The sequence below is a fragment of the Portunus trituberculatus genome, unplaced genomic scaffold, assembly GCF_017591435.1.
Source record: "Portunus trituberculatus isolate SZX2019 unplaced genomic scaffold, ASM1759143v1 PGA_scaffold_372__1_contigs__length_27590, whole genome shotgun sequence".
Classification (NCBI taxonomy): domain Eukaryota; kingdom Metazoa; phylum Arthropoda; class Malacostraca; order Decapoda; family Portunidae; genus Portunus; species Portunus trituberculatus.
The window spans coordinates 10,001-19,942 of record NW_025541540.1 but is presented as its reverse complement, the minus strand read 5'-3'; the positions used below and the strand labels follow the sequence as shown (position 1 = coordinate 19,942).

The following is a 9,942-nucleotide window of genomic DNA, read 5'->3' as shown; positions in this document are numbered from 1 at the left end:
GTACAAACAATATGAGACGAAGGGGAAAAAAGACTATCCCAGTGTTAAGAGAATACAGGGTTATCCTGCTTTCCGAGTTCTGCGCCCCAGTGACGTCACGGGGATGCTGGGTGGGTGGTGGCTGGGTGGTTGGTTGGATGAAGGGAAGAGGAAGGGAAGGGGGTGATCATGTTTACCAGAAAAGAAAACGGGTGGATAGGAAGAGTAACTACGACAGACTCACATTACTCGCACGTACACAAAGACTCTCTCTCTCTCTCTCTCTCTCTCTCTCTCTCTCTCTCTCTCTCTCTCTCTCTCTCTCTCTCTCTCTCTCTCTCTATAATTCATGAATTATATAATATATATATATATATATATATATATATATATATATATATATATATATATATATATATATATATATATATATATATATATATATATATATATATATATATATATATATATATATATATATATATATATATATATATATATATATATATATATATATATATATATATATATATATATATATATATATATATATATATATATATATACACAGGGTGGGGCGCGATACTTCCCGATTTGAGAATGAAATAAAAACCTGTTCACACTTCACAATTCTTTATTCTTCTTTATGCCTTTCACACAACATGGGAGATTTACTTTTACACTGTTTTAAAGACAATATCTTTTAAATGTCCACCTCCATTGTCAATACACTGATTCAGACGATTTCGGAAGCTTTGGTCTACTCTCTCCAGCATGTTGAGCGGTATATTGGCTATTTCAGTTCGGATGGCGTTCTGTAGGTCTTCCAGGGTCTGTGGACGGTCGTTATACACCAGGGATTTGAGATATCCCCACAGGAAATAATCACAGGGGCTAAATCAGGTGAGCGCGCAGGCCAGTTTAAGTGTCAAGAGTAGGGATCATTGGCCCTTACTTTTTCCAAGAAAACGGTGGTGCCGTAACAGTGACTTCAGAACGCTATGTGACAATGCTCAGGAGTTTTTCTATGCCTGCTCTCATTAATATGGACCTGGATAATGGAAACGTGTGGTTCCAGCAAGATGGGGCCACAGCCCACATTGCACGCATTTCAATGGGATTCCTGAGAGAAGCTTTTCCCGACCGACTGATTTCCCTGAGAGGAGACTTAAAAATTTTAGATGATTCTTCCATACTCCAGTGTCCAGCCACTTCTACTTCACCACCTACAAGCATACCATGTTATTCTCTCTCTCTCTCTCTCTCTCTCTCTCTCTCTCTCTCTCTCTCTCTCTCTCTCTCTCTCTCTCTCTCTGAAATAACACATTTCCCCTTGCCAAAAATCATGTGGTATTTTACCCCCAATGTTCCATCAAAGGAATTGCTGAGAGGGAAGGGGTTGAACCCCACCCCTAGATTCACCCCTGCTATCACTTCAAAAGTTGTTTTAATCAGTCTGATTTACATGATTTGGATAATAAGTTTTGGTTGGGTATATTATTTATAACCAAATACATACGATGTGACAGAAATATATATATATATATATATATATATATATATATATATATATATATATATATATATATATATATATATATATATATATATATATATATATATATATATATATATACAACCACTTGGAGTGGAACTCTTATACTATGACTAATAAACTTAATGAGTACATTTGAGATATAAGGTAAAATTGTTTGAAACGTACCTTTCAAGGCATGGCACACGAGAGAAGGAAATTTTCTGATGTCTTATTTGTGATGACGGTACCTGCTCTTGATTTAACAATTCTCCATGCTCGAAACCTAGAATTGGTTTCAGGCATTTTAGTCTACCATACTTACAAATGTGATAAATAAAATTACACGTGAAAGTCTAGCTACATATACGTATTACATAGGCAGAAAGAATGCAGATTGGTTTGCTACAGCTCGGGTGCTGAAGTAGGTATTATTGTGCACAAAAATTCAAACTAAATGACTGAGGTGATGCTGATATGCTCACGTAATGTTGTTAAGTGTCATTCATGACCACCAAACCCACACAAAACCCTATTGCATTGAGACTTCTTGTGGAGTGGAACTCTTAATACTGTGACTATGAACATAATGAGTGGGCTACACATAAGATATAAAGTAAGAGTGTTTGAAACATACCTTCAAAGTATGACACACGAGAGAAGGAAATCTTTTGATATCTGCGTGTTAACAGTCGTGCTTGTGATGACGGTACCTGTTTCGTACGCGTGAGAAACGACGCGATCTATAGAAAACTAGCAAGAGTGACTATTGTATTACCTGTCACGTATCCACAGAATTCCTCTCCAGTAGTCTACCACAGGAGATACGTCTACCCCAAAGTTGAGAACCCTTCATTTAGTTATAGATATACATTCCATAATCAAGAGAGAGAGAGAGAGAGAGAGAGAGAGAGAGAGAGAGAGAGAGAGAGAGAGAGTGTTAATAAAATATTATCATTAAGTTAACCATAAAATTCGTTTTCTCTACACACGCATCACTTAAGCCCCGCCCCCACACTCCAAATCGTTTGGGAAAAAAAATTCGCTCCCCGGGCGCAGACTAATCACGGGAACACGGGGGCGGTGAGCAAGGGGCGGGAGGAGGGGGGTACGAGAGGACAGGGGTGTGTGGAGGCGGGGTGTGGGTGGGCGGGGACATCAAGGGTGACGTCACGCAGAGTATTCGTGACAAGGTTTAGCGGTGAGGAAAATGAACCAGAGAGAGAGAGAGAGATGTCAGTATTATTTGCTATTTATTTACTTTTTCTCTTACTTATTTATATTTTTACTTTTTATGTCTATTACTCTTGTTGTTAGTTCTTACCTCTTCTCCAAATTTGGATTGGATGTTCTCTTTGTTAATCTCATTCCTATTGCTTATATAGTTATGTGTCATTTTACTGTAATTATTCTCTCTCTCTCTCTCTCTCTCTCTCTCTCTCTCTCTCTCTCTCTTTCGAGACAGCAAGACGTTACCCTACGGAACGACCTCAGAGCTCATTATTTGCGATCTTCGGATAGGTCTGAGACCAGGCACTCACCACATACCGGGACAACAAGGTCACAATTCCTCGATTTACATCCCGTACCTACTCACTGCTAGGTGAACAGGGGCTACACGTGAAAGGAGACACACCCAAATATCTCCACCCGGACGGGGAATCGAACCCCGGTCATCTGGCTTGTGAAACCAGCGCTCTATCCACTGAGCTACCGGGCCGTCTGTGAGCGTGTGTGTGTGTGTGTGTGTGTGTGTGTGTGTGTGTGTGTGTGTGTGCGCTATCACTATTGATAATTATAATCACCATTATTTTTATGCTCTATTATGTACATATATATGAAGAATAACCATTGTAAAAATGGAAATAAACATTTTGACTTTGACTTTGACTTTGACTTTGACTCTCTCTCTCTCTCTCTCTCTCTGGAACACAACAACAACACCTGGAGGCGGTGCTCCTGGTATTTCCCCCAAATACCTGTGGAATTACAGGTCCCAGGACGTTACTAGTGAAACATACAGGCGCGTAAGTGTGCATATATGGAGTAAAGCTATAGATGAAGACGGGTTTGGACTTAGACGTATCTTAAGGTTGAATATCTATAGCCTTTTCCTAAGACACCCCTTCGAACCACAGTACAAACTTAACTATCGATTCAGTTAAGCACTGCAAAGCACACTACTCTGTTGACCACCTGCCTACAAACGCAATACAAGTGACTAAAGACACAAACATGTCAGCAGACACCCATACATATCAAGAAACAAGGCAAATAATACAAATGAGGCATGAACAGCACAACCAACAATCATCGCCACAGTTTCCAAAAAGAGAATATCTGGACAAGATTTTCAATAAGACTGATCTCCAGAAGCGATGCCGGGAATTGGGAATAACAAAAGTGTGGGTCAACAAGGATCAGCTCATAGGAATGATCATAAGTAAAACGCAGCCATCCATCCAAACCCTACACGAAGCACAGCCCGTGATAGACGTGCAGCAGCCTCTCCACAATGACCCTATACCTGCGGCCGTAGCAACTGAGGCCACATTCACTCGGGAAACACAGCTGATGCCCGGTAATAAAGCACAACTTCCCCACAGCGAAAATGCACAACCAACTGACACATCTCATGATGTCCTCCTGTCTCAAACACCCACACCAGACAATACGCAACAACCCTCTGCAGCAGACGACACACCGCAGCTCTCCATACACAACGCACAGTCATCCCCGCCTTGTAGCAGCCAAGACGAACGCAACGATTGGGGAAGGACTCAGCTACGCGATATGGCTAAAGATATAGAAACACTCATGTCTAAGCTTGTAACAAAGGACAAGGAAGTAGAGCTGTTAAATGCACAGGTAAAAACAGCTTACTCGTTAATTCAGCTCCTCCAACAGCGTATCAGTGATTTAGAACAAGAGAACATTAGAAACAACAGACGACAGGATACAACTTCACATGCTACAATACCCTCCAAGTGTCTTCTCTTGGGGGACACTAACACACCACGAGTTCTTCTCTCCGACCTGAACGACAATTGTGTTGTGAAGACTGTAACACGTGCAAATATAGACTTATTAAGAAGCTGCTTGAATGAAAAATTACATACTCTTCCGTCCGAGTATGGATTTTATGATATCTTGGATAAGTTACCCCATGAAAACTTTTAGATTAATTAGGATGCTTAATCAGTGACTTCAAAGAGTTGCAGCAGAGCGGCTCCTGGATGTGGTGTTCTAGTCTCTTCATCGGTGTATCTCACACGCAACATGGTTGTGTCAGTGAGACTCCGCTGGACAGAGGAACACCGCGTCCAGCACTGATATCATCACACGACAATTCACCTGCGGGCCACCAATGTGCAAAGGCCCGCGTCACCGCCCCCTAGGGAGGGTGACGAATCTCTCTCAAAAAAAAAAAAAAAAGTGACTTCAAAGAAAAAAATAGTGAAATAAAAGTTTTTGTGTGTCAAGTGGCGCCAGTTCCAGAGCCTCGAGAAATTCAGGCTAAAATTAAACATTACAATGAACAGCTACTTGAGTGGCGAGAAAAGAATGGAATAAGTATTGTAAAACAGAAGCAGAGTTTACGCTCGGATCAGGAAATGTGGACGAATGGTATTTTGACATAGAGGAATGTCAACCGTGTATAATCAACACAATGGTTGTGATTAAGCTCCTGAGTGTAATTGAAAAACAGTGTTCAGAATTCCGTTTATGCAAAAACTGGGAAAATATTAAAAGAAATCCATATATATCCAAGAATTCGAGGAGCAGAGATGAGCCTGGCAGCTACAGACCTCATATTAGATGTACCATTCCCTAAACAAGCTGGTGTTGAGGATATATGGGTGAGTGTACAGAATGATATGTTGCCAGCTGTAATTGTTGGATATGTTTACAGGCACCCCAAGGCACCACTTTGACTACATTCAACATGTTTTTAGGCAATTATTTGTAAGTAGAAAAGGAATTTATGTATTAGGAGATTTTAATGGTGATTTATTATCTTCAAAAAATAAATTGAGTTGTAACATTGAGAACAATAAAGTTAGTCAGGTGACAGTACGCCTACCAGAGTGACACCCACGTCAGCTACACTACTTGACCTCATTATAACTAATAAACCAAACCTTGTATTAAGTACATCTGTTGTCCCAGGAGTCATATCAGATCATCATCTTATTAGTGTCAATGTAAACATCGGTAGGCCTAAGCGACAGCTACTAACTAAAACTTTCCGCCATCTAGGCCACTACACTAAAGACTCTCTGTGTCAACGACTTCTGTTACAAACTGACAATTTTAATCACATAAAATATACAGGCAACGTTGATTTACAGCTGAATGTTTTTAAGGAAAATGTTATCAAGTGCCTGGACACCTGTGCTCCTGCTGTGACCAAAGAAATTTGTAGGCCTTCAGCCCCGTGGCTTAACGAAGACTTGCGTGTTGCCGTGCAAAAACATAATGATGTTCGTAACAGACTGAAGAGAGACAGGTTTAACATATTTCTACACCAACAATACAAGAATGAAAAGTAATTAGTGAAGTGCCTTATAATAAATACTAAAAAGAGTTACTATGTTAACAGGCTTCATGAATCAAAGGAAATTCGTCTGCAACACGGAGCTTGATAAAAGAACTCGTCCCTAATAAGAAGTGTGGCTCTGGTACCCGACATTTTGACAACGTCCCTCAAAAGGCACAAGAATTTAACAACTTTTTTGCTATTGTTGGAAAAACAACGTATGATTTAACACAGCAAGTACTTCAGAGTAGTCATTTATCTCCCCGAACCTTTTTCTAAGTGTGTGTGTGTGTGTGTGTGTGTGTGTGTGTGTGTGTGTGTGTGTGTGTGTGTGTGTGTGTGTGTGTGTGTGTGTGTGTGTGTAATTCACCTCGGTCGTCTGCTGGTCACCCAGCCAGTCTTCCTCATTACGGAGCGAACTCAGAGCTCATAGACCGATCTTCGGGTAGAACTGAGACCACAACACACTCCACACACCGGGAAAGCGAGGCCACAACCCCTCGAGTTACATCCCGTACCTATTTACTGCTAGGTGAACAGGGCCTACAGCCACTACACATTAAAGAGGCTTGCCCATTTGCCTCGCCGACTCCGGGACTCGAACCCAGCCCTCTCGATTGTGAGTCGAACGTGCTAACCACTAGCTACGCGGTGTGTGTGTCACTGTTTGATCTGCTGCAGTGTGTGTGTGTGTGTGTGTGTGTGTGTGTGTGTGTGTGTGTGTGTGTGTGTGTGTGTGTGTGTGTGTGTGTGTGTGTTCTCCCCTCAACATTAAACACCCCATATAACCATACACACATTCCACACATTCCACATTTCTATGATCAATAAAAAGAAAAATCCATCTATTTATATTCTCTTACAATATCAAAACAAATAGACCCCTTATCATTCTCTCTCTCTCTCCTCATCTCTCTCTCTCTCTCTCTCTCTCTCTCTCTCTCTCTCTCTCTCTCTCTCTCTCTCTCTCTCTCTCTCTCTCTCTCTCTCTCTCTCTCTCTCTCTAACCTAATCTAACCCTCTCCACACACACAGGGCTGCATGCGAGTCCTGCAGTACTCAGTGAAGAGGACGAGGAGCAGGATAGAGGAGATGAGTAGCCTTGGCCTGCACCACTTCTCCATCAGCGCCCTCTTCAAGCAGCCCAAGACTTACGCTAACATAGTCCGCAGGGTGAAGAGAGACAGGCTGAGGGAGGAGAGAGAGGGGAGTGGGGGAGGCAAAGGAGGGTGGGTGATTGGAGAGGAAGAGGGAAGGAAAGTGAAGGAAACGAGGGAGGGTGAGTGATTGTGGAGCGGAAGGGAAAAGAGAGAGATGAGGGAAAGGAAGGAGAGAAAGAGAGAAAAAGAGAGGAGAGAGGGTGGAGGAAAGAAGGAAGGGTGATTGGAGAAGGAAAGAGAGGAGGGAGAAGGTGAAGGAGAGAAAGAAGAGTGGGTGGAAGGAAAGGAGAAAGAGAGAGAGAGAGGGTGAAGAAAAGGAGAAGAATGGGTGACTGGGAAAGAAGAGGAAGAAGAGGAGAGGATGAAGGAAAGAGGAGAGTTTGTGATTTGGAAAGGAGAGGAAGGAAGGAAGGGAAGGAAGGAAGGAAGGAAGCAATGATGGTGACTGTGGGAGGAAGAAAGGAAGGAGAAAAGGTGGAGGAAAGGAAGGAGGAAGGTGGGTGACTGAAGAAGGAAAGAGGAAGAAGAGAGAGGAGAGAGAATGAAGCAAAGGAGGAGAGAAGGTGAAGGAAAGAAGGAGGGTGAGTGATTGGAGAGAGGAGAGGAGGAAAGAGAGCAGAGAGGGTGGAGGAAAGGAGAACGAGGAAGAGATGAAAGGAAAGGAGGAGGTTGAGTGACTGAGGAAGGAAGGAAGAGAAGGAGGAGAAAGGAAGAAGGAATTGTAAGAAAGATGAGAGTAAGTAAGAAAATAAATAAATGTTTGCAAAGTTGTCAATGGAAATGAATCAGGAAATGTGAAAGTTTGTACAGGAAATAATAGAAAAGAATGAAAATGTACAGTGTCATTAATGCAGGTTGTTTCCGTCCTTCCTTTAATGCTACACTGTAAGAAAACAATCAACAAAATACATTCAGTCACATTTCACTCTCCTTACCACAAATTAAGTCAATATTTAGTTCACTACTCAAGTTTAATCATTCAAAGTTCATTTCTTCTTAGTATATCAGTTGTTTTGATCTTTCTTTATCATAAAACCAAACTCTAAGAAAAAATAAACAAACTACATTTGTCTCTCTCTCTCTCTCTCTCTCTCTCTCTCTCTCTCTCTCTCTGACTAACCATTCATTACAAGGGTACATATATACACGTACAGGTCACAACAATAAAAAAAGATATGGCCCACAAATAAGACACGGCATCCTGTGTGAGCTGTAGGCAAGAGTGGGCACTGTACCCACTGTACACTGTACACTGTACACTGTACACTGTACACTGTGTTGGTGTTGTACAGTGACCGCCGCTAACTCAATAAAGTGTGGGAGTTTATCTTTTATGAGAACTTCCATTAGGAAAAGGAAAAAAGAAATTAAATGAAACACTTCACAGATAAACATGACACATTAACTTTAAAAAGACGAGCCATTACCACTCAATCCTGCACTCACACACACACACACACACACACACACACACACACACACACACACACACACACACACACACACACACACACACACACACACACACACACACACACCTTTTCACACACATGCATCTACACACACACACTTTATCTTTTGCCTTTTTTGTATGCATCTAGCATTGTACCAAGCATGTATTTTTACTAACTCTATAAACAGGTACAATTTTTTTTACTCCTTTATTATATTTCTGTAAGAATTTGTCATATTTTCCTTGTACTGTCTTTCTGTACATAATATTTCTCCACTCAATATCAGCAAAATAGATCCTTAATTTTTTTTTTAAATCCGCTCTTGCATAATTTAATCTCACTCCTTTATAGTCATCTCTGTAACTTATCTCCTGAATTTGCATCTCTAATGTCACATGATCACTTCTCACCATTGGACAAAGGTGGTGTATGATTGGAGGGGGCTCTGCTTTCTTTGTGAAAACTAGGTCAAGCAACGATGGTTCTTCTTCCCCTCTGTACCTTTATGACTCCTCCACCCACTGTTCCATTGCATTAACCATAGTCAACTGTAACACTTTCTCGCTCCACTGCCCAGCATTATCCATTACTTCCATCTCTCTCAGTTTACTTTCTTAGAGTTAAATTCTTCTATGTCTTCTTATCATGTTATCTAGGCACTTTATCACCTCTCGTTGCATCTTTATGTTCTTCTGTTCCCAGGTATTAGTCTTTGGTGAACATATGTAACCATATCCTCACTCGAGCTTTCCTGGAGTGCAGACGTCTCCTTGACCTTTCCTTTCCACTACTACTATTAAAAGAGCTGTCTGGCTGCGCCGAGCGAGTTCGGACAACTTTTGTGTGACTACTCTGCCTCTACAAACGGACTCTGCAATGGCCTCCGCGCGACGTAACACGGTGACTTCAAGCAAGGCTAGAAGGTGCTCCTCTGACCAGCCACGCCAGCCCCAACAAGCACCTTCCCTGTAGCCGGTGCTGCTCTCGACATCGAAACAAGCGAGGAGGAATTAAACAGCTTGTTAGACTCGCTCTCCCAAGAATCCAAGTCGCTTGTTGAAATAATTAGTGTTACTGACTAAGCAGTTCAAAGCAGAAACCGATATGCTGAAAACGAACTTTCAAAAAGACTCACTAATATCAGACCTAAGTAAGGAAGTGAATGAGCTGAAAATGAAAGTGAAAACTCTGGAATACAACATCGATGTAGTGGACCAGTATGAGCGACGAGATACGGTAATCATCAGTGGCCCCGCTCTACCGGACCAATCAAAC

General features: G+C 41.6%; 1 long non-coding RNA gene across 2 annotated transcripts; it reads right to left on the bottom strand.

Moving 5' to 3' along the window:
- Positions 1-755: 755 nt before the first annotated feature.
- LOC123500511 lies at positions 756-2,367 on the bottom strand. Of its 2 annotated transcripts, none has more exons than XR_006673359.1 (3): positions 2,151-2,367; positions 1,703-1,799; positions 756-812 (listed from the first exon to the last, which is right to left on the bottom strand). It is a non-coding gene; the product is annotated as an uncharacterized LOC123500511 (long non-coding RNA). The 2 variants fall into 2 exon arrangements; XR_006673358.1 differs by lacking the exon at positions 756-812 and adding an exon at positions 1,016-1,205.
- Positions 2,368-9,942: the final 7,575 nt, after the last annotated feature.